Source organism: Herpailurus yagouaroundi, unplaced genomic scaffold (genome assembly GCF_014898765.1).
Source record: "Herpailurus yagouaroundi ecotype Mexico unplaced genomic scaffold, PumYag 483, whole genome shotgun sequence".
NCBI classification, from domain to species: domain Eukaryota; kingdom Metazoa; phylum Chordata; class Mammalia; order Carnivora; family Felidae; genus Herpailurus; species Herpailurus yagouaroundi.
The window spans coordinates 1428253-1453570 of NW_024412700.1; the positions used below are offsets into that span (position 1 = coordinate 1428253).

At 47.6% G+C, this 25318-nt stretch overlaps 1 protein-coding gene across 3 annotated transcripts in view; it reads right to left on the bottom strand.

Annotated features, from left to right (window-relative positions):
* Positions 1-828: 828 nt before the first annotated feature.
* Positions 829-25318, bottom strand: part of XRCC2 (X-ray repair cross complementing 2) — a 154703-nt gene continuing 130213 nt past the window's right edge. Inside the window, exons 1-5 of one of the 3 annotated variants that reach the window (XR_005787199.1) lie at positions 23716-24223; positions 23454-23567; positions 8925-9047; positions 3162-3213; positions 829-1315 (exon numbers count right to left, since the gene is read on the bottom strand). The gene's annotated coding sequence lies outside the window, so the exon portion shown is untranslated. Of the gene's footprint in view, positions 1316-3161; positions 3214-8924; positions 9048-23453; positions 23568-23715; positions 24224-25318 lie in introns of those variants that run through there. The other 2 variants (XR_005787197.1, XR_005787198.1) reach the window with 2 other exon arrangements.

Genomic DNA, 25318 nt, shown 5'->3' on the forward strand with positions numbered 1-25318 from the left:
TTTTGTCGTGTCCTCACATGGTATCCCTTCTGTGTCTGTGTGTCCTAATCTTTTCTTATAAGGATACCACTCATATTGGATCTGGATTCACCCTACTGACTTAATTTTAACTTAATTACTTCTTGGGGCGCCTGGGTGGCGCAGTCGGTTAAGCGTCCGACTTCAGCCAGGTCACGATCTCGCGGTCCGGGAGTTCGAGCCCCGCGTCAGGCTCTGGGCTGATGGCTCGGAGCCTGGAGCCTGTTTCCGATTCTGTGTCTCCCTCTCTCTCTGCCCCTCCCCCGTTCATGCTCTGTCTCTCTCTGTCCCCCCAAAAAATAAATAAACGTTGAAAAAAAAAAAGAATTAAAAAAAATAACTTAATTACTTCTTTAAAGACCCTATATCCAAATCGAGTCACATGCTGAGGCTCTGAGGGTTAGGACTTCGAGAGGAATTTGGGGGATGTAGCCCATAACAGAAGGTGAGGAGCTGATCGGAGAAGGTGGTTCTTTGAGTGTGACACCTGGGTGATTGTTCTTGAATCAGAAGGCTGGACATTGAGTTGCTGGGGTACTCATGAGACATGTGGTGTGGCTGGACAGGCAGACAACTTTCCAGAGGAAGGGGCAACGGCTTGGGGACAGTAGAAGCAGTAAAAGTGTAGTTAGCTATGTTTTCAGAAACTTTTGGCCAGTTGGCTCTCCTTAAATTCTGTAACGAACGAAGAAAACCATCTTAGGGTCTATTTCTAGACAGGACTTTCCAGCAGTGTCATGAAAAATTACCTAAAAGGTTATTAGAAGGAAAGGAGGTTAAGAGAATAGCAGACCTGTTGAATATCCTCCATGAGCTTTTTGATACTCTCTTTTATTTAAGATATATGAATGATATCATGCCTGCTTGAGGGGATCTACTAGAAAGTGAATTTATATTGCCGGCCAGCAATTTCATGTGAAGAACCAATGTCCCTCTGCCTGATGGTAACGAAACAGTGTGCACGCTTGAACATTTCTTGCATTGTCCATATGGGAAGATGAAGTAGCCTTGGGAAGGCGAAAGAAAAAATGAGGACAAGTAGAGCAATAGCAAACAACGACGACAAAACAAATCCCAACCCGCTTTGCCTTTTTCTGCAGTAAGAGAATTCTGAGTTTGAGTCGGAGAACTCGATTTCATTTCGTGGCAGCCTCTGGTCCCTTTTGGAAAAGGTGAGGGTACATATGATGAATAAATAATATCATCATATTTCGCCTCCGTAGAAAAAACCTGCATGTGCAAGCAACAATCTCTTTCTTGTCTCGATATTAAATTGCTTAGCTGGACTAAAGCAAACCTTTAAAAATAAATTAAAAAAAACTGCTTGGCATCCATACTGGTGTGTATAAACACAAAGGAAATCAATCAGCATGCAAAAATGACATTGAGTCAACTTTGACTTTCTTTTTCACTGGACTTCTTTTTACTTAGGCTTCATGGGGATTGTATTTTGGGGAAGCCCTGAGACACAGAAAGCTTAAGGGATGCCATGGACCGAATTATGTGCCCCCCCCCCCCCCACCGTCCCCACCGCCAGCCACCCACCCCGCCGCCAAATTCATAGGTTGAAGCCGTGACCTCCCATGAGACTGTATCTGGAGCTGGGGCCTTTGGGACAAAACTAAAGTTGAATGAGGTCACAGGGTGGAGCCCTGGCCCGATGGAATTATGTCCTTTATAAGAGACCCCAGAGAGTCTGCTCTCGCCCTGCCATGTGAGGGAGGACCCAGCAAGAAGCCAGAAAGCAAGCCGTCACCTGTAACCTAATCAGTTGGCACGTGGGTTGGACTCCCCAGACTCCACAGCTGTGAGAGAATAAAGGCCTGGCATTGAACTCCCAGTATATCGTATGGCAGCCCAGGCCGACTGGTTCCAGTGACCTGTCTAAACACCGGTCTCCTTTTCATCCTCGGGGGACTTCAACTTAATTGCTTCTCATTACCTTTTTTCCTGAAGAAATGATGCCCAGTTCCAGGCTATAGTAAGGCTATAGTAAGCTGCCCCTCTCTGTCAGAGCACTTTTTGATCGACTGATCGATCGATCGATTGATTGATTGATTTAAGAGAGGGACAGAAGGAGAGAGAGGGCGTGTGTGCAAGTGGAGGAGAGGAGAGAGGGAGAGAGAGAATCCTAAGCAGGTTCCATACTCAGCACGAATCCCGATGTGGAATTCGATCCCACAACCTTGGGATCATGACCTGAGCCGAAATGGAGCATCAGAAGCTCAACCGATTGAGTCACCAGATCCCCACTGCAAAGCAGAAGCCTGGCACGCTGTGGGCAGGACAGGTAAAGGCCCATTGATGAGCAAAGGGGCCTGAGGACAGTTTTGCTTTTCTAGTCACAATGAAGGGCATTATTAAGCAAGGACAGTAGCAAGTATGTATAATGTAAGTTAGGCAATTACCCTATTCATTCAGGAAGCCCAGGCTATCTCAGCATGATTTGGTTCAAATTCGAAATTTGAATTGGTTCCCTCACTCATTAAAAATAGGCCCAGGGCCGCCTGGGTGGCTCAGTCAGTTAAGCATCTGACTGCAGCTCAGATGGTGATCTCATGGTTCATGGGTTCAAGCTCCACATGGGGCTCCCTGCTGTCAGCGCAGAGCCTGCTTCAGATCCTCTGTCTTCCTCTCTCTCTGCCCCTCCCCCTCTCATGCTCGCACTCTCTCTCTCTCTCAAAAATAAATAAACATTAAAAAGATATTTTAAAAAACAGGCTCAGACTGGATAGAAAAGAGATTCTGCTCAAAGTCTGCTCACAGGTTCCACTTGTTAGTAGATGATGGTGGTTAACAAGCAAGGTGGATGACAATTTCATCGTGAAAAGGGTTGGGAGCTTGGATCTAGCAAGTTTGTTCTCCAATTTGGATCTTGCTATAACTAGATGTGCCATTGGCTAATCACTTACCGCTTTCTTTTTTTGTTTTTTTAACGTTTATTTCTTTTTGAGAGACAGAGAAAGAGAACAAGCTGGGGAGGGACACAGAGAGAGGGAGACACAGAATCTGAAGAGCTCCAGGCTCTTAGCTGTCAGCACAGAGCCTGACGCGGGGCTTGAGCCCGCAAACCAGGCGATCATGACCTGAGCTGAAGTCAGTTGCTTAACCGACTGAGCCACCCAGGCACCCCAATCACTTACCACTTTCCACAGGGCCTGCCCTACATTCTTCTCTCAGGTGGGGTCGGGGATGCTGAAACAAGATAATAGAGTTTTCAAAAATCTTGTAACAATTAAAAAAAAAAAAGCTTTAAAGAGGTATAGTCGATGTACAAAATTTTGTATGTATTTAATGTATATCATTTGAGTTCGGACACATGCATGCACCTGTGAAACCATCACCACGATCAAGGTATCCATCAGCTCCAGAAGCTTCCTTGTGCCTCTGAGTGTGTGTGTTAAAAACATTTAACATGAGGGACACCTGGGTGGCTCAGTTGGTTAAGCGTCTGACTTTGGCTCAGGTCACGATCTCATGGCTTGTGAGTTCAAGCCCCGCATTAAGTTCTCTACTGTCAGCGCAAAGCCCACTTGGGACTCTCTCTCTCTCTCTCTCTCTCTCTCTCTCTCTCTCTCTCTCTTTCTCTCTCCCCACCCCTCCCCTACCCCCCCCCTCAAAAATAAATAAATGGTAAAAAAACAAACAACCAACCATAAAAACAATTAACATGACGGGTGCCTGGCTGGCTCAGTCAGAAGAGCATGAAACTCTTGATTGTGGGGTCATGAGTTTAAGCCCCACGTTGGGTGTAGATTACTTAAATAAGTAAAACTTAAAAAAAAAAAATTAACACGATCTCTACCCTTTTAACAATTTTTTTTTAATTGAAGTGTAGTTGACATACATCTCATAACAGATTTAATCCAGATGGATTAAAAATCTATGTCAATACGGGCCACCGCTGAAACCTTGACTTTGTGACCTGGGTCCCAGAGAAAGGGCACAAACGTCCCTTTGGATGACAGAAATGGATGCCATCCTGTCATCCTTCGTGGTGCTTTTCATGGCTGCACCCAGGTCAGCCTTTGGCAAAACTGAACGGTCTCTTTTCATCCGTGGTCGGCTTCACTCACAATCATTACGTAGGCAGAGGTGGCTCTTAGTACCTCAACGTAAAAGGTGCTTCCTCACCCCGTTGGAGGGCGAAGAGCCTCCCTGTAGACCTCCCTGTCCTCTAGCCAAAGACGGCACCCTCCCTTCAGAACCTGCTGCCTTCAGAAACTCCTGCACCAGAAAATTAATAAAGGTGTTTGCCCATGAAGAAATCACTTTGGAAAAGTAATGACAGCATGAGTTGGAGGCCAAGTGTGGCCACATCCTGCAGCATAGTGACGGGAAAGAGCAGAAAAGGGCAAAGGGAGGAGGCTAGCTCAACTAGCGGCTAGTGAACCGACTGCATAGCCAACAGACAACTTATGGGCCAGCGTCTTCTCAAATAGAAGTAAGTTCTTTTTTATTTTGAAGTGTGTTTATTTATTTTGCGGGGTGCCTGGGTAAGCGTCTGACTTCAGCTCCAGTTATGATCTCACAGTTTGTGAGTTCAAGCCCCACATCCAGGCTCTGCATTTTAAGGGCAGAACTCAGTGCAGAGCCTGCTTTGGGTCCTCTGTCTCCCTCTCTCTCTGCCCCTCCCCTGCTCACGCTCTCTCTCACTCTCAAAAAAAAAAAAAAAAAAGTTTATTTATTTCTTTTCAGAGGAGGATAGGGTCAGAGAAAGAAGGAGAGAGAATCCCAAGCAGGCTCTGAGCTGTCAGCACAGAGCCCAACACAGGTCTCAAACTCATGAACCATGAGATCATGGCTTGACCTGAAATCAAGAGTCAGATGCTTAACCGACTAAGCCACTCAGGTGCTCCCCAAACAGAAGTAAATTCTGATCTGCAGGATCAAAGCTACCAACCTGTTGGATTTCTTTTTTACTATTTTTCTGAGAGGTTAATTAATTACAGCTCTCCTAGCCTTTCCTGGTCAATGTACCTGGCAATCCCCAGAGTCAATTCTGCACCTACAGCAAAGAGTGTTTTCCTGAGGGATGGGGTAATGTTTTGGTAAAGCCAACCCAGGATAGAGGCCAAAGAGGTCCAACTAGGGAATTTAATTATATAAGTGCATAACTCACCACTCCCCATTCTCTATTTTTCCTAACTTGCATATGCAAATTCTCAGAATGAGAGAGAATTAAGGAAGGACGAAGGATTGAAGGAGGAAGGACTTTCAAGTATTAAACAATAAATGGCCTACTTTCTTGAGTCCCTACTTGTGGATCCTGTGCAGGTTCTAGCATTGGCCCATCTTTGTCTGTGTTCCCTAATAATTTTGTAAATTACGTACTGTTTGCCAAATACCCAACCTACTTTCAAACACTATTCAGAACAGCCATTTTCTTTCCTTCTCTCTCTCTTTTTTTTTTTTTAACGTTTATTTATTTTTGAAAGGGAGAGAGAGTGTGAGCAGGGGAGGGGAACAGAGAGAGAAAGAAACAGAATCGGAAGCAGGCTCCGAGCTGTCCGCACAGAGCCCAATGTGGGGCTCGAACTCACGAACCACGAGATCATGATCTGAGCTGAAGTCGGACGCTTAACCGACTGAGCCACCCAGGTGCCCCAGAGAGCAGCCATTTTCAACTGTCAGCTCTACCTGGTGAATTCTTCAATCTACATTTCTTTGTTTAAAACCTTTTTTTATGTTTGTTTATTTTTGAGAGACAGAGCACACAAGTGGGGGACAGGCAGAGAGAGGGAGACAGAGGATCCGAAGCGGGCTTTGCGCTGACAGCAGCGAGTCCAAAGTGGGGCTCGAATTTCCAAACCGCGCGATCATGACCTGAGCCAATCATGACCTGAACCGAAGTCGGACGTTCAGCCGACTAAGCCATGCAGGTGCCCCTACATTTCTAATTTTAACCTTCTCAACAACTCTTAGTCTGCATCTCCAGTATTTACTGGGCACACCCACCTGGAGGTTCCACCAAGTCCTTGGACCTGTTGGGCCCAGAAGGACTTTCTGTTTCCTTGCAAACCATCTTCTCCTGTGTTCCCTATTTCCGTTCATGCCTGGACCTCGGACGCTCTGGTCACCTACGCTCTCGGTAGGTGGGTCTCAACTCAGCCACACGCTGGAAGGGCCTGGGGGGAAATCTTACCAAAAAATCCATGGGCCTCACCTCAGATCAATTATATTGGAATCTGTAGGGGTGAGATCCAGCCTTCAGCATTTTTAAAAGCTCCTGAGGTGGCTCAGATGTACAGCCAGCGTTGAGAACTACTCATCTGGGCCTTGAGCGTCTCTGACTCTGGAGGTCACGAGTGCAGTCTGCGACTTACCCCTACAGTCTCTCAGGGATCTCTCTCCCCCGTTCTGGTCCTGGTCTCCTCCCTGCAGCTTAAGCGTCACGAAAGCACCTCTTGACATCTTGTTCTCTCCCCTTCTACTCATGCCAGACAAATTCTCCCTGATATATGGTTCTGATCATATCAAACCTCATTTCAAAGCCCTCCAGCTGGCATGAGCCTCAGTCATGGTCACGCAGACCTCTGCCAGGCTTATGCTCACCACTCCCTGTAAGGAACTCTTTCTGACAGTCAAAGCAAACTGCTTGCCCTTCTCTGTCTCTGACCCCAAGTTTCCTGCCTCTGTGCCTTTGCTCATGCAGTTCCTGCTCCCTGGGACACCCTTCCCTCCATTCTGCACTTGTCTCCGTCCTTGGCATTCGTCAAGAGCCTTCCCTGATCTTTCCAGCCAGGAACAATTTCTTTCTTCTCTGAATTGTCTTTGAACTTCTACGTCCCTAATGAATTATTATTCTGCTTTTACTTTAATAGTCAAAACTAATTACTTGCTTTCCTAGGACAGTGGCTCTCAAAATTGAATATGCATGGGGATCACCTGGGGAACTTGTTTAAAATGCATATTCCATGGGGCGCCTGGGTGGCTCAGTCGGTTAAGCGTCCGACTTCGGCTCAGGTCACGATCTCGCGGGCCCGTGAGTTTGAGCCCCGCGTCGGGCTCTGGGCTGATGGCTCAGAGCCTGGAGCCTGCTTCCGATTCTGTGTTTCCCTCTCTCTCTGCCCCTCCCCCGTTCATGCTGTGTCTCTCTCTGTCTCAAAAATAAATAAATGTTAAAAAAAATTTTTTTAAATGCATATTTCTGGGGGCGCCTCGGTGGCTCCATCGGTTAAGCGTCGGACTTCGGCTCAGGTCATAATCTCCCCATTCGTGGGTTCAAGCCCCACATCGGGCTCTGTGCTGATGGCTCAGGGCCTGGAGCCTGCTTCCGATTCTGTGTCTCCCTCTCTCTCTCTGCCCCTCCCCTGCTCATGCTCTGTCTCTGTCTATCTCAAGAATAAATAAACAATAACATTTTTTAAATGCATATTCCTAGGCTAATTTCTAGAGATCCTCAAAATTTGAGAACTAATGCTCTAGCAGAAACACACCAACCAGCAAGTGGTCTCCAAATGGTGTTCCTACGACCATACTCTGAGGAAAACTGGGACAAGAGGGTCTTTCTGATTTCAGGTCACTCGGATCCCTGACTACAATGACTCATTGGAATTTTGTAATATACATCCAAGTTATTTACTTTTGAGAGAGAGCGAGTGTGTGAAATGGGGAGGGGCAGAGAGAGAGGGAGACACAGAATCCGAAGCAGGCTCCGGGCTCCGAGCCGTCGGCACAGAGCCCAACACGGGGCTCGAACTCATAGACCGCGAGATCATGACCTGAGCCAAAGTCGGATGCTCAACTGACTGAGCCACTCGGGCGCCCTGAAGCCGACTGTTTTTAAATTCGCTGAGTTTCAACTAATTTGTAGATCAATTTGGTCAGGTATTTTAACCTTGCTGAGGTAGTTTCCTTATCTGCTCAAAAATGTTGCCCTATTTGATCTTTAAGATCCTGTTAGTTCTATAATTGTATTAGTTTTGTGATTCAGTTCATAGACTTTAACAATACATGTTTAAGTGGTGAATCACGGTTTTTATGTATCTGAATATGCCTTACCTACCAATTTAGAGAGTGAAAAAAATATATATACATTTATTCACAGTTTTAATACTCAGATAATCAGTTTCTCTCTCCATGAAAGACCAGCAACTATATTTTAAATTATAAATTTAGCTCTCTATTGTGTTTTATTATTTAAGATATTTAAGTTATACTTGCATGCTGTGCTGGGACAGTTATTTTACGTTAATGCAGAATTTTCCGAGTAGATCTGTTTCACCCCCCACTGTGGCCCATCTTCCTTAGGATGTGCCCTGCTCCAGCCCAGCGTTTCTCAGTGTGTGGTTGGTCAGGGGAGCCCGGGGATCCTGGGGACCCTTTCAGAGGGTCTGTGAGATCCTCCCTTTTCCAACTATGGATATGCGTGAGGCCAGACTGTCTTCGTATAAGTCAACCCAAAACATCGTGCTGCAGAGTAGATTGAATGCAGATATGAGAATCCAGCTGTCTTCCATTAAACCATATAGCAAAGAGATTTGCAAAACAGACCACTCTTCTCAATGTTTTTGTCTTGGAAACTCTATTTTTCATAGAGATGTGTTATTTAAAGTCACATTCGATAGGTTTATTATTGTCCTTTTAAAATGAATTAATAGGGGCGCCTGGGTGGCTCAGTTGGTTGAGCGTCCGACTTCAGCTTGGGTCATGATCTCGCGGTCTGTGAGTTCGAGCCCCATGTCGGGCTTCGTGCTGACCGCTCGGAACCTGGAGCCTGCTTCAGATTCTGTGTCTCCCTCTCTCTCTGCCCCTCCCCTGTTCATGCTCTGTCTCTCTCTGCCTCAAAAATAAATAAACGTTAAAAAAAATAAAAAAAATAAAATGAATTAATAAAAACAAACGTCAGAAAATTGTCACCACTTTAACTTCTAATACGGTAAATATTGATAAATATAACCTACCTCCTTGGACCTCCTCGGGGGCTCTGAGTAACTTTCAGGAGCGTAAGTGTCCCGAGACCAAAACACTTGAAAACATTGCCGAGAACTTTTGGCTCCGGAAGAAACATACACCGCGTTGAAATTCTTTTTATACAGAATGGAAAGAAATAAAAATTGCAAAATCAAGAGTTTTTCTCGGGCCCCGACCTTCATCCTGCTGTGGTTAGAACATGGCTGGTCTAGGCCAGTGGTTCACCTGGAGCCTAAGTCAGAATCACCTGGAGGGCTCGTTCTGGGAGGGGTCTCCCACCCAGAAGATGTGGGTGAGTCTGAGCCCACGGGCTCCCAGGGGGGTGCTGACACCACAGGTTCGGAGCCCATCCTGTGGGCACCACTGATCCAGGCTACTGCTCCCAGGATTCTTCTCCAAACTATTTTGCCAGCTCTATGAAGGAAACGAATTTTTGTCCGGAACACCAGTCAGAAACACACATTTAATGGACGTTTTAGTCGGAGTCTAAATCAGTCGTAGACCCACGGCAGTGGGGGTTATAAATGGAATGGTAAGCGAAGGGGGTAGTTGTGTCCATTCAGATGGATCGGAGCTGTCTGGCAAGCAGTCGGGCGTCCGCGCGTGCAGTCAAGTCTCACTCACGTCCAGCAAGAATGTTCTGCTGGGAGATTCGGGTTTCTGTAACATTCTTTTAACTTCAGTTGTAAAATACCACCAATTGGTTGCTGAACACAAAAACCTACTGTACTGTGTTAAATAGTGCCCCCCACCCCCGCATTCATGTCCTTCCCAGAACCTCGGGATGTGACCATCCTTGCAAACAGGGTCATTGCATATGGGACCGATCCAATTCAGATGAGGTCATGATGGAATAGGGCGGGGCCTTAACACAATATGACTGACTCCCTTTTAAAAAGAGGAGAGACCCAGAGACAGACACATACAAAGAGAATGTCCCGTGAAGACAGTGGCAGGGGAGAAGACGGCCGTGTGACGACAGAACACAGATGGGAGAGAGGTAGCTGCAGCTGCCAGAGGCTGGGAGAGCCGCGTGGAACAGACTCGGCCCCTGACATGGAACCAACCCTGCTGATTCCTCGCCTGTGCGCGTCTGGCTTCCTGGCCTCTGAGAAAATAAATTCCTGCTGTTTTAAGTCACCTGGTTTGTGGTCATTTGTTAGGCCAGGCTTGGGAAACACATACATGGAGAAGACAATTAAAGAAGATTCTGGGGACGCCTGCATGGCTCAGTCAGTTAAGCATCCGGCTTTGGCTCAGGTCATGATCTCACGGTCTGTGGGTTCGAGCCCCACATCGGGCTCTGTGCTGACAGCTCGGAGCCTGGAGCCCGCTTCAGAGTCTGTGTCTCCCTCTCTCTCTGCCCCTCCCCTGCTCGTGCCCTGTCTCTCTTTGTCTCTCAAAAAATAAATATTAAAACAAAATTAGAGAAGACTCTGGAAGGTACAGTAGACACTTGTGCACCTCCTGACCTACTGCTTCCCGTTCTGGGTCCCGTTTCTGCAGCCCGGTCTGTGGGGGCTCCGATCACTTCAGACCCTCACCGGCTACCTCCCAGCTTCTGCCCTGGGGGCTCCTTGTCCATGCCGCCCAGTAGCCCTGCTCGCCACCAAATGCACACACAGCCCCAAGGGTGGGACGGTTAATGTCTCTTGGGACAAACCTTTGAATAATGAAATACTGGACTCACTGAATAAATCCTTCCCTCTTTCTGCCATGGAGAGGTTTTCCTGAAATGCAGATTACAAAGCTTTTAAGAAAACGTTCTGTCAGGTTGAACAATCCATGCCTCTTCACGGTCAGCGTGCTAACACACGTTGACGTTGGCCCCCCTCCTTCCCTGCCCCCTTCCTCTGCTCCTCACCCCGCTTTCTTTACTAAAGCATGAGCATGTAAACCTCCGCTTCAGACTCTACTTTCTGGGGAACCCAGGGGAAAACAGACCTTAAACAGCCCTGTTGACATTTCAATAACATAATAATCAGAAATAGTAACACAGTAAAGTAGTAACACAAACATGGTAAGAAAATTTACGATCTTCAGAAATGTTAAAAAAAAGAAAAAGGTAGCCCCAGTTTGCTTATACTTTCTGAAAGGATTTATATGGATATATGTTTTTAGTTTTTGCCAAGTATTCCAAGGAATGCTACGCCATATTTAATTTAACCAGTCGCTTGACTGATGGACATTTGGGCTGCTTTCCATATTTTGCCATTACGAACAATACTGCGGTGCCCACCCTTGTAAACGTTCCTTGGTGTACTTTTTGCAACTGTATAACATCGTCATCGCTTCTCGGCCTTTTGGCCAAGAGCAAGTGCAAGTGTATAACATCGTAAACACGTAGGAGTAGAAGTTCTGGGCCAAGTCCAACCAGAAGCCAGAGGGCCCGTGAGCCTGTTGCCATAGTCCAGACAAGTCAGCCTCCTGGGGTCCTGAGCGGTAGACGGGGATGGAACGTGGACCTGAAAAGGCAAATAGGAAGCACTAGGATTACGGGAACATGTTTGGCTGCAAGGAACAGACAACTGGGCCAATGTGTCTTCAACAGAGAGAGGTCTATTCTTCCCAGGCAATGAAGGATTCTGGAGGTGAGCTGTCCAGGCCTGGAGCGCGTTGTGCAGAACATCACCAAACCCGAACTGCTTCCATCTCCTCCTCCGCCGTCTTCGGCACTGGGCTTTTGTCTTCAGGACTGTAACTGGGCCGCTGGACCTCGAGGCAGGGTACCCGTGTGTCAAGGCAGAGAAAGGGTGAAGGGTAACAACGAGGGGGGAGAAGGCTACAGGCGTGGGCAAGCATCACTCTCTTCTCAATTCAGATAGATGTTTGTCGAGCCCATCTTGGTGCAACACAGCCCAGGAATGTCCCTCTCACCCTCTCACCCGGTGGAAAGGTCAACCACCCTCCACCCTTTCCGGTACAGATGCCTCATTGAAAAGTGGGAATCACATTCTGTACTATTTTACCGATTTTCTGAAAAAATCAACTCGATTCTGTAGACAGAGGGTTCCGAAGCTCAGAATCTTCGTGGAAAGGAGCGGGTAGCAAGCTAGGGGCCTTAGCTAATGGAGGGGTTGCTTCATTTCAAGGATGACGGGCAGGGACACTGATGTCTCCCTGGAGATGCTGGTCTCTGGCGCTCTGGTCATTGGCTCTCGCACGTAAACCACACCACAATCTGCACTGCAATGTTCTCTGAACAAATGCTATCACATTCGCTGGGGGGCCCTGTGGCAGACTCATCCAAGGTCAGAGCCATGGCTCTGTGGCAGCATAGAATCCAATTGTCTTTTCACTCTTCCCCAGGGGTTCTGACGTGGTTGTAATCCAGATCAGCATGGGAAGTCACGACGGGAGCAAAGGTCTGGCGTCTTTCGCGAACAGGCTCATTGGAGAATGTGGGGAAGTGCCTGAGCCGAGGTCAACTGAATTCCCTTCTAAATAGCTTTCCCAGAAACTTTTCCTTACTGTCCAAGGGTAGAACATTCCCAGAATGATGAGGCCAACCTAGCTCTAGGTTGATCCTAAAGACCTGAACCTTGCTGCTTCCCCTCCTGCACTGGAAAGGAAGGCAGTGGGACAGGGCTTATGAATGACACCAGAGAACCAACAGCAGTGTCTGCTACGATTAAAAAAACAGAGCAAATAGAGGTGATTCCCTATAGAATAAACACTAACAGCATCTTCTTTTTTTATTAAAATTTTTTTTAATGTTTATTTATTTTTTGAAATAGAGAGAAACAGTGTGAGCAGGGGAGGGGCAGAGAGAGGGGGAGACAAAGAATCTGAAGCGGGCTCCAGGCTCCGAGCCGTCAGCCCAGAGCCCGATGCGGGGCTCGAACCTATGAAACGCGAGATCATGACCTGAGCCGAAGTCGGACGCTTAACGGACTGAGCCACCCAGGCACCCCACTTACGGCATTATCTCAATGATTCCTTCTAGAATAAAAACCCAAATAACCTTAAGGATATATTGTTACATATGAATTTCGATGATGTTTTAAAAACTGTTATACAAAAGAGATCATGCTAAACATACTGTTTTGTATTTTGTGATATTCACTCAATAACGTATCTTTACGAATTTCCAAACTGGCATAGACAGACCCACCCTACAGTACAGAGGAACCACACAGAAGTTATCGAACCGGGTTCACACGGACAGATACTTGCTAGTGTCCAGGGTTTCACTGTTCCGGGGGACGCCCTGGTGGAACTCTGATAATTGCCACACAACGGGTCTTCAGTGCCACCAACCGTGTGTGGGAGTGCCTGTCTCACCACACTGTCACCAGTTAGATATTGTAGGCTCACATTTCAGCCAAGCTACTGAGTGTAAATACGTGACTTATCAGTACCTGTTCAATACTGGTTGAAGCTAAGCATTCTCTAATTACTGCACTTTAAGCACCCGTGTCCATTTATATTTGAATGACTACAAGGACACCTGGGAGGCTCAGGCAGGTAAGCATCCGACTTCAGTTTGGGTCATGATCTCACAATCTGTGGGTTCAAGCCCCGCGTCGGGCTCTGTGCTGACAGCTTGGAGCCTGGAGCCTGCTTCGGATTCTGTCTCTCTCTCTCTCTCTCTCTCTCTCTGCCCCTCCCCCGGCTCACACTGTCTCTCTCAAAATAAAATAAAGACAAAAAAAAAAATTTTTTTTTTTTTTATATTTGAACGACCAGAACACGTCTATTTCCATCTCAAACTTCTTCTGAGCTCCCAAATAGTGGACTATTTATTTGATGGGCAAATGTCAACTATACACAATAACTCAAAAGGGCTTCAACAGTAATGGGGTTTAGAATTTCAAAACAGGAAACTGCAAGCTGCCATGGCCACAGGGTGGTCCATGCAGTGACTCAACAGCGTCACCAAGAACCTGGACGCTGTCCTCATTCTTCAGCGTCTTCTTGCCTGGCTCTCTCCCCCCACCCCCAACCAGTTGCCATATCCTGACACCCTCCTCTGGAGGAAGAGAAAGGACCACTGTTTCTCAGCGTCTCTTTTAAAAGATGAGAAATGTTCTCCAGCTATACCTTCAGGAGACTGACCTCTCACAGGACTGAGGCATGTGACTTTTCTTAATCCCACCACAGGGAATAGGAATGTAGTTGTCGCGGTTTGCTGAGGCTAATTAGGACTTAACTTTTAGGAGGTGAATGGCACCAGAGTTTAGTGAGGCACAGGCCCGCAAAGAGAGAAGGGACACCTGAACCCAGTGAAGTTATGTTAACAAACGAGGAGGGCTGCTGGGCAGGACCCATCCCATGTCCATCCAACCCAATGACCATGTTTTAGGGAATTTTTATGTCTCCTGAAATGTGTACTTCTTTCCATTTCCACAACTGCCTGTTCTGATTATCTTTTGAAGTATAACAAGCCACCTCGAAACTTGGTAGCTTAAAACGGTTATTTATTATTCTTATTGGTTCAGTCGTGTCCCCCTCAAATTCATAGGTCCAAGTCTTAACCCACCAGTACCTGAGAATGTGACCTTATCTGGAAATAAGGTATTTTTTTAATGTTTGTTTATTTTTGAGAGAGAGAGAGAGAGAGGGAGAGCGCGCGCGTGCGCGCAAGTGGGGGAGGGGCAGAGAGAGGGGGAGACACAGAATTCGAAGCAGACTCCAGGCTCTGAGCTGTCAGCACATAGCCCGATGTGGGACTCGGACCCACAAACTGCGAGCTGAAGCTGCAAACTGAGCTGAAGTTGGGATGCTCAACCGACTGAGCCACCCAGGCGCCCCAGAAATAAGGTCTTAATAGATGGAAGCGAGTCCAGCTGAGGTCACTGGGGGTAAGCCTTAATCCAATAATGACTGGTGTCCTATTAAAAAGGGGAAGTGTGGACACAGAAGCATGCATAAAAGGAGCAGGATATGAAGAATGGAGAAGATGGCTGTCTACCAGCCAGGGAGAAAAGCCTGGAACTGCCTTTCTTCGGGGCCCTCAGAAGGAGTCAATGCTGCCGCCATCTTGGTTTTGACTTCTAGTCCCCAGAACTGTAAGAAAATTAATTCCTGTTGTGTAAGCCTCCCAGTCTGTGGTAGTTCGCGATGGCAGCCCTTGGAAACGAAGAAAGTTAGTACCTCTCATGGCCCATGGGGGGACTGACTCAGCAGGGCAGCTCTTGCTTGGTATTGCTTATACTGCTCACACAGTTGTGGGCAGCAGCTTGGGCTACAGTTACCCGATGTCTTGGCTGGGTTGGTCTAGGATGGCACACTCCCATGGCTGTGGGCGGGGAGCTGTTGGTTCGAGTCCCCACACCTGCCTCTTCATGGGACTTGGGCTTCTCACCGTGTGGCAGCTGACTTCCGAGAATGAGTATTCCAAAAGGCAGAGAGTGGAAGGTGTAAGACCAGTTAAAATTGCTGCCCATAACCGACACAACGTCCCTTTTGCCCTATTGTACTAGTCCAGGCAACCTGCCTGCCCACCTAGGTTCAAGGGGCTGGACTGCTGTCCACGTAGGTTCAAGGGGCCAGAGAAATGAAGACAAGTGAACAGGGCAGAAGGACATACAGATGCTATACTTATCACGGTGAGCATTACATAACGTATAGAACTGTTCATTCCCTACGTCGTATACCCGAAAGTAATATAATCTTGTTTATCAATCGTACTTCAATTAAAAAATAAAACCAGAACATACAAGATGAGAGATACTATTGGAGCTCCTCTTGGGAAAATATGGTCTGTACCCTCAAGTCCGAGCTTCCATCTCCCTTTCTGTGACTGCCGTGAGGCTGTTCCATTTATTCTTCCAGTCTCTTCTCGGCACTGCAGTCAGAATGATCTCTTCTAAATGCAAATGCGCCCGTCTCCCCTCTACTTTAAACAGTTCAATGGCTCCGCATTGTGTTTGGGATAAAAATAAAATTTTTAGCATAGACTGTGTGTCGATCTCGGGGATCCTAATGGGAAAAACACAGTGCACTCAGAACGAGCGATTATGGGGCAAGTTTAAGGCTTGTTTAAGGCAAGTTCGAGGCTATTTGGAAAGGTATCAGCAGGATTTAGGAACATTACCCTTCAATTGCACATCTTCATATTCAAGCATGATCTCTTTCGAGTCTCACAACCACTCAGTGATCTGGTCAGGAATTTTCACTCCAATTTTACCGAGGCTCGGAGAGGTTCCTGTCTGACTTGTCTAAGATCATCTGGTTAGTAAACAAGTAAGTCAGGACTGAAAACGAATCTGGCGGCTCCCCCACCACAACTTGGAAATCTTTCAAACATGCTCCTATATTTTTGGCTTCCCTTCCAAGTATTTTTCTGTCCTCTTTTTAACAAGACATGAAGGGGACTGGGTAATGGAGACTAGTGGCAAAATAGAGCACACTTTCTACACCCTCTGCCTCGTCCCCTGCTTACAGCTACTCTCATTTCGTCATTAATTAGAGGTTACGGAGCAAAGGCCCTTGGGCTGTCATTTGCCACCGCTGCTATTGTTTCACATTTATCTGAGTGTTTGCAATGGGTTTGATACGACTCAGAACACTGGCTGACAAATCTTGGCTTCTATCTCCCTGCAGTGTTTACTGCAGCATGCGGAGACCCAAAGTGTCAGCCAATCCGACAATTATTTCTCGTTGGCTTGTCTTCTCTGTCATTACACAAGAATCTGGGTCTGTCTAAAGTTTGGGGGCATCATGATACTTTAAATACAATCACGAACTCCTACAGGAGGACTTTGAGTACTGTTATATTTCCCCCAAGTTTACTCCCGTGCTCAGTTCCTCCCTGCTTCCCATCTGTGCCCAGGAAAGCCATCACTTCTCATACCAACGCAAGATACCGCTCTATTCTCTCACATGAAAATTACTTTCTTTCAGGTATCCCTGGGGCTGAATAAGATAATTAAGATTTTTTGCAGGAGGAGGAAATCTCAAACTCCTATTTTCCTCTGGGCTACCGCTATCACATAGAAATAAGAATTCAACAGGACAGTACCTTAACATTTTTTTTTTAAGGGATTACTATGTGGAGTTTTCCTTACCTTTTTTCAAATATACGCTCTTTGCTGTAATATATGTTTGGTTTTTAGAAACTTGATGGGGAGTATTGTCAAAGTGGGTGAGTAAAAATGGTTTTCCCAAGCTCCAGATCTCAAACCAGCCCTCTGTAGCAGAAATGGGGAAGAAACAGGAGTTGGAGACTTTCCATTTTTACTTTGCACCTTGAAAACTGCCTTCATTTTTTGCACAATAGGCATGTCGTGTTTTTGTAATTAAAACTTTTTAATTACATTTTAATTAAAAAAGAAAAGAAAATTCTCCCTATTGTTCAGTATCTGGAAAAAATAATCTTAACTTCGAAGCATTAGCTATTATACGATTGTTGTTATGGTAGAGACATTTTTGAAATAAAAACTATTGCCAGCTGATATTTTACAACCAAGAATCAGACCTTAAAGCCGGTGCAGACATTAAATGAAATCTTTATTGGAGTAGGTCAACACTCAGTAGATTCTATAGCTATGAGTTGTAAGATAGTATTGTTTTTTAATGTTTATTTATTTTTGAGAGAGGGAGAGACAGAGACAGAGTGCAAGCAGGGAAGGGGCAGAGAGAGAGGGAGACACAGAGTCTGAAGTCGGCTCCAGGCTCTGAGCTGTCAGCACAGAGCCCAACGCAGGGCTCGAACTTCATGGACTGCGAGATCATGACCTGAGCCAAGGCTGGATGCTTAACCTTGTTGGATGCACCCAGGTGCCCCTATAAGACAGTATTTTAAAATATTAACTATAATCTCCTCCACAGTTTATTGTACTCCTTGTACTTTCCCACTTAGGGGAGTATCTATTAATAAATGTACAGTAGTTTAAAGGAGAAAAACCTCAGGATTATCTCAAAAACTTCAGAAAAAATATGTGAAAAAATTAAACACCCATTTGCGATTAAAAAATATATATATTAGAAAATTAGGAGTAGAAAGACATTTCCTTGACCTGGTACCAGAAATCTATAGCAGATACCATAGGTGCTAGAGAAATTTTAGATAAAATCCTTTAAGAAAGGGAACCAACCTTTAACAAGGGCCCAAGCTGTCCAGCAACACCAACACTGGGCACAGTGCTGGAGGCTGAGCTAGATAGAAGGGACATCAAAATAGGACGAGGAGTATCAAAACTGCTATAATCATATCTATTAAAAAACCCACAAGGGGCACCTGGGTGGCTCAGTTGGTTATGCATCCGACACTTGGTTTTGGCTCATGATCCCACATGATCCCTGTGCTGGTGTGTGGATCCTGCTTGGGATTCTCTCTCTCTCTCTCTCTCTCTCTCTCTCTCTCTCTCTCCCTCTCTCTCTCCCCCTCCCCCAAATAAATAAATACCAAATTTTAAAAAAAGTCAACAAAATCAGCAAGGTGGCTGGAACTAATGAGAGATTCAGCAATGATGCCAGGTTCGAGATGGACTTGTGAAAATTATTAGTGTTTTCATCAATCCAGGTGCAACCAGGAGACAGAAACCACCTAGTCATAAGCAGAAAACATTTGACGTAAAGGATTACTAAATTATCATAGGAGAGTAAACTGGGAAGACAGAAAGACACCTCTAAAGGGTAGCCTAAGGGACCACCTTGGAAGCTGGCTTCACACCTTGTTGAAGAGGTATGGTTGTAGCCCACTGAATGGTGGAGAATTCCTGGGTGCCCGGGCCAGAGCTGGTCACCGTCTCCCGGCGAGCAGAAGAAACCCTGGGGGGGCACAGGTGAGCCACTGCTGGTGGGTGGGTACACAGGTGGGCATGGAGGGAGTAGGCGTGCCTGGCGAACTAGGGTGCTGCTGATAGCATGGTGGCTGTTGTGCCTGGCCTCATGTCAGGAGGGCCCCGGGAGATAATGTCTAGGATGCGGGCCAGCAGAGGCTGGTGGGCAGACGTCCGGAAGGGCAGACAATGTGTGGAGATGTGTGGACGATGATGTGTAGACAACCTGCCCTGAGCACTGTTGGAACGGGGAGCTGGAGAATTCAGAAGTCTCCCTAGACTGAGAAGATAAAGCTAGAAGTCCGGAGAAGCCAAGACAGAGCTTCAACAGAGTGCCGGAGAGGAGATACTGCACAGAACAAGAGGTCCGGGGATCTGCAGAGAGTCCCCTCGGCCGACCAGTCATGTGGGAGAGACAGCTGCCTCTGGGCAGGGGGAGAACCACCTGAAAGGAGCAGGGCAGAAGGATCCGCACTCACTCGGGGCTGGGAAGAGCTGTTATTCCCTCAGCCAGTGAGAAAAACATCATAATACGAGGGGCATCAGATAGAGAACCCAGGGATTGCCTCAGTGAAGGAGAAATCAGGCCAAGGCTAAAGGCTGCTCTGGTCTTATTTGATAAAGCTTCAGAACGATCAAACTGTTCCCAAGTAACCTATCTGTGTTCCAGAACAAAGCTCCAGAATATTTAAAAAACTTTTTTTTTTTTTTTTACAGTTTATTTATTTATTTTGAGGGGGAGAGGGGCAGGGAGAGAGAATCCCAAGAATATTTATTTTTTATTTTTTTATTAAAAAATTTTTTTTTAATGTTTATTCATTTCTGAAAGACAGCGAGAGAAGGAGCATAAGCAGGGGTGGGGTGGAGAGAGAGGGGGACACAGAATCTGAACCAGCCTCCCGGCTCTGAGCTGTCAGCACAGAGCCCAACACGGGGCTCAAATTCACAAACCGTGAGATCATGACCTGAGCTGAAGTCGGACACTCAACCGACTGAGCCACCCAGGCGCCCCCCAAGAATAGTTTTAAAAATATAAAAATCTCCAGCACCAAGAAGGTAAAATCCACAATATTTAGCATGTAATAAAGAAATACAAGGCAGGGCACCTGGGTGGCTCAGTCGGTTGAGCATGAGACTTCGGCTCAGGTCATGATCTCACATTTCGAGAGTTTGAGTCCCACATCGGGCTCTCTGCTGTCAGGACAGAGCCCACTTGAGATCCTCTGTCCCCCCTCTCTCTGCCCCTCCCCTGCTTTCTCTCTCCCTCAAAAATAAATAAACATTAAAAAGGAAAAAAAAAAGAATTACGAAGCATGCAAAGAACAGGACAAAATGGCTGACAGGGTAATTTTACCAATAATGATGACACAGATGGGGTAGACAAGCACATTCATATAGTTACTGTAACAGTATTCTACATGCTTAAGGACGTTGAGAAAAACAAAAGCATATTAGGCAGAAGGGCGCCTGGCTGTTTCAGTCGGTTAAGCGACTGACTCTTGATTTTGCCTCAGGTCCTGATCCCAAGGTCATGAAATGGAGCCCTCCACTGGGCTCTGTGTTGACTGTGGAGCCTGCTTGGGATTTTCTCTCTCTCCCTCTGCCCCTCCCCTGCTTGCACTCTCTCTCTCTCTGTCCCTCTAAAATTAAAAAAACAAAACAAAACGATATTAGGGAGAGACATGAAAGGAATAAGAAAGGCCTGTGTTGAACGTAGAGTGAAGAAAAGTGCAATGTTTGAGAAGAAACACACATTGGGATGAGATAGATAAACTAGATGCAGCAGAAGAAAAGATAAGTGAACTTGAAGACATAGCAATAGAAACAATCCAAAATGAAGCACACGGTGGCGGGGGGCGGGGGGGGGAGCCTTAAAAAAAGGGATAAGACATTAGTAAGTGGGACAAATTCAAGTGGCCCTAATATGCAGGGGAGAGAGGAGGGGACAAAAGTATTTGAAGAAATAATGGCTAAATTTTTCTGACTTCGATGAAAACTGTAAACCCACAGACCCACAAAGCTCAATGAAGTCCATGCAAAAGGAACAAAAAAGCCTAGACTAATGCACATTATAATAAAAATACATAAAACCAGTGTTAGAAAATCTCGGATGCAGTGAAAGAATGATATCGTTTGTCCAAAGGAACAAAAATGACAGCTGACTTCCTGTCAAAGTGTTGTTATATGGGATTATGAGTTGTGAGCACTTTTTTTTTGAAAGCTAAATATTCTATTTCTCAGAGCAGAAAGCACCCTAATGGTGGAATAGTATTTTGTATACCTCTGGCATATAATCTGATGGGTTATGCCGAGTACCTATTTTATTTATTTTCTTTCTTTGCCCCTATTGCATAGGAGGAAAGGAATATGTTTACTGTCAATCATTTAGGAGAAATTCTTGCTTATGGAAATAATAAATGGGGCAGTGGTCCTTCCAAGGGCAACAGAAATATATATAGTGGTGATAATCATCAGTGCTTCGTGACTGCCTTTGCACTGGAGCCAGTGTTTTACAGATATAATCAAAATGGGTTCTCCCCTGAAATCTCTGCCTCTTTTCTAGCAACAGAACCCCTGATTTTTTTGCGAGACACACGGCTGTGAAGCCATCATGCTCCGCTCTCTCTTGGCTAGGGTGCGATACTTCTGGAAACCGGCCTTTTTGCTCCTTTCTTCTAGCCAACGCGCAGATGAGAAAGCAGCGGCAGAAGCAGGTGGCTTGGACCTTTGAGGCCAACTTGGTAATGCTCAAGAGAGAGGCTGCTCGAAGGAGTCAGTGTCCCAGACACCACGGAGCACCGCACCTGCCTTGAGCCACTTACCTGCGGCTTCACCTGAACTTGCGTCCGTTCAAGCCACAGTTTGGGGCATTGGCTCACTTGCAGCTGAACCTAATCTCTCCTACCCCAAGCACGTGTCATTCTCTCTACTTTCCCGAGACGGCAAGCAAGTCCCTAACATGTGGCAAAGCTTGGACTTGAACCAGGTCTGCCTTTTTCTAAAACCCTTGTTCTTTTCAGTAAATTACTCTTCTTACCATTAGTGTTTAGAAAAATGGCAGGTATACTATTAAAGGACTTGCGGAGGTTACTACATCAAAATATCCATAGCCACTAAGAGCTTTAACTAAAGCTCTCCGATAAATAAATATTTAAGAACATCTGACGACTTAGGGCTTTTAAAGGGAATATTTCCACTGGAATAGTGACATAAACGGAATTTTTTAAAAGCCAGAAAACCTAGAAGCAAGCACTCCCAATATTTTAATTTCTGGAGTGTTTTTGTCCTTTGCCGCCTCCTACTTTACCTGACTCTCCCCCTACCCCCCCCCCCCCCCGTTTGGTGACAAGAATTGGGGGGAAATGTCTCTCAAAATAAAATAAAAGCTTTAATTTAAAAGAAAGAAAGAAAGAAAGAAGAAAGAAAGAAAGAAAGAAAGAAAGAAAGAAAGAAAGAAAGAGAAAAGAAAAGAAAGTGAAACCTTTACCACTGTTTCTCAACCCACAGGATTACGCTGAACCCCACCTGAAGTTTCTTCTCTACCGTTTGGAGGGGATCTGGCCGTGCCACCCGGAATATGCCCCTTTGGCATACTGTTTTGCCCTGAAGCCTTTAAGAGCTCTCAGATGCAGGAAGGGCCCCCTGACTCCCCCTTTTTACCCAAGAACAGGTCGTGAGATTTCCCTCCAGGAAGGGCCCTCCCTGCTCCAGAAAGGGGACAGTCTTATCGCCAGAGAGTGGAGGAAACCTGCATAGACCATCCTAAAATAACCCTCATGTTCCCTCAGGTTCCCCTGGATTTCCCAGTCCCTGTCCCACAATTCACTGCCCCTAATCGGAGCCTGTCTTGTCGCATCCCCACGAAATATCATTCTTTGTGTAAAAAGGGAGGGGAGCTTTGAGGTTCCTGGCCCCCTCAGGCCTTAACCCTCCTTCCGCAGACCCCTGTGTGCACGCAGACCTTAAATAAATGTGTGCGCTTTTCTCGTTAGTCTGTTTTATGTCAGCTTAATTCTCAGGCCGGCCACAGATCCCGAGAGGGTAGAAGGAAGTTTTTTCTCCCCTCCATTTTAATAACAGTAGGTATTAGTGGGACATTTATTTTACCCAGGTAGACATTGTATTATTTTAAAGCGCTGTGTCGTGTATAATCGTAAGAATGAAATACGAGGACGTCCCCTGGGATGTTTATCTTCTGCTGTCCGGGGCTCAGACCTGCTCTGAGCTACAAGAAAGGGGGCTATGCAGCCCCACTGAGGGTCCGGTCCAATATCCTGCCTTTTGGGACAGACTTTGTAGAGTTTGCAGATTTCCTTGCTATTGTACATGTGAAGAGAGTATCTTAGCAGGAGGCATTTCACCCTTTGTCTCCCACAAACGCACACAGCGCTCTCCTGGGTTTGTGCCTTTGGTTATTCATTCCGTTTCTAATTGCTTTCTTCCCCACCAATTATCCGTCTCAGTGTTCTCCTCCGGGAAGCCTTCCAGATTACTCTAGTTAAAACCTGTAGCTTTCAAAGAGGGAACAGCAGTAGCAGCACCGCCCCCCCCCCCCCCCCGGGACTGGGAACACGTCAGGCGCCCCTCCCCCCCAAGCTGCCGGTGGGCCCAGCAATTGGCCTTTGGGGGCTCTGCGAGCTGCGGCTGCACACCCCAGTCTGCTAGGGTGCGCTCCAGGGCCGGGGTGATGTCTCCTGCTTCTGGGCTCTCGCCCCGTCCCCCCTCCCCCGGGCAGTGGGGGTGCGGCCCCCTTCAGATGCAGGTAGCCGGCTCCCCCGCCGCCTTACGTACTGAGTCAAGACTTAGGGCCTCGCTGCTTGCCAGAAAGTGGTCGTTGAACGGCTCAGACTGGACGATGCCTGTCATCTCCACGACTGAATTGGTCTTCGGTCACCGTGAGCGCCCCTATTAAGCCGGAGGGAGCCTTATAAGGCCCGGGAGCACCCGAAATGGAGAAGGCCTTTCACCTTCACATGCCAAGCTGTGAAAAGGCCGGCCAGACGCGCGACGCCACGTGGCCCACATGCGTTAGACAACAATGACAAGAGCTAACTTTTCTCGCGCTCCGATTACGAGCCGGCTCCCGTCCTCCGCAGGTCTGGTGACGAAACTTGCAGGGCCCAATGCAAATGGGCATATGGGGCCCCTGATGAAAAAGCAGGGAAAGGGGGCTGAAATATTAAGTATTCTCCTTTCTTCTGTGGCCTATCTCTGGGCTCATCCTGGTGCTTTTACTTTCTATTTGATGCCACTCTCCCCGGGGCACAGGGACACTCGCGGGGGGCGTGCAGACCCTGCCAGGTGCCGCCAGTCAGGGGTCGGGGTGCACACCCCTCCCCCCAGCTGCTGACTTCCCGGCACCCCCACACTCCAAACAGAGGCACCGCGGCGGCGGGGGGCGGGGAAGCCCACCACCCAACCTGCGGCAGACCTGTGGCCCCAGGGCCCCAGGGCATTTCTCTCTCTCTCTCTCTCTCTCTCTCTGCACCCGCACGCGCTGGGGGCCCGGAAGGGGTGGGCCCTGCCAGCCCAGGGGGACACACGCTGCCCCGCCCCCATCGATCGGAAACGCCGCGGCGCACCCGGGGACCCAGACCCTCCGGCGCCCACCCCCAGCCCCCCCGGGAGCCGAGCGCGGCCGCGGGCGCCGGGTGGGGGCGGGGCGGGGCGGGGGCTGGGAACCCTGCGGCCTGGAACCCGCTCCCGCTCCCGGGAGGCAGGAGGCGGACCCCTCCGGAGCGCAGCCTCCGAGCCTGGTGCGGGCTGCGAGGTCCCTTGGGAATTCATTTCCAAAAGCAGAAATTCAAAAGGTAAAATTAAGGATTGCTAGGCAGTGACCCCAGAGCATTCACTCCCAAGCGGGGACCCTTGCGGACGCCGGGCCCAGTCACTGTCCTCGCTGCCTTGCCCCTGCAGCCAGCCTTCTGTAGGATTGACTGCTGTAATTCTCACCACGACAGGTCTGTAAGACGAGGTATTCCTGTTGTCTCCTGTTACAGATGGGGAAGTTGAGGCACAGAGGGAGGAGGCAGCCCGCCTGAGATTGCTCGGCCGCGGGAGGAGGCGGAGTGGGGTCCTGGCCCAGGCAGTCTGGCCCGCAGCCTGCTGTCACACACAGCGGTGTGTGCACAGCAGATGTAAAATCAGAAGCTGTAGCCAAACGCTGATGGCTCTCGGAGCCCCGCAGGCCTAGAGCCCTGTCCTCACTGCTGTTGCTCTGGTTTTCCTTCCCTCCCCCCCCACCCCCCCGCAAAACTTTTCATCTTCTCCCAAAGCAGAAGTGGGAACATTGCTACAAGGTAAGGTCTCCTTTTAGGACACTGAGCGCCAGGGGCAGGCCTGTGGAGGTGGGCCGGTCAGGCCCAGCCCTCCCCCAGGATGCTTGGGGAAGCCCACCGGCTTCCTTCTGTGGGTTTCATGGTCGGGTGGGGGTTGGGGGATGGGCGAGTAGGGGAGGAAGACCCTGCTCATCTGTGTTACCAGAGGAATTGGTAAGCAAGTGGGAATGTCTGCCAGGGCTCCTGGGAAACTTCTAGAACTTTGCAGTTCTTTTCAGTGCCCACCTTCCTAGGTTGCTTCTAGTTTATTTTACTGAGAGTGGGTAGGATCTCTGAAAACATAGTCTCAAAAGAATTACAGACTGCCCCCATCCGTGC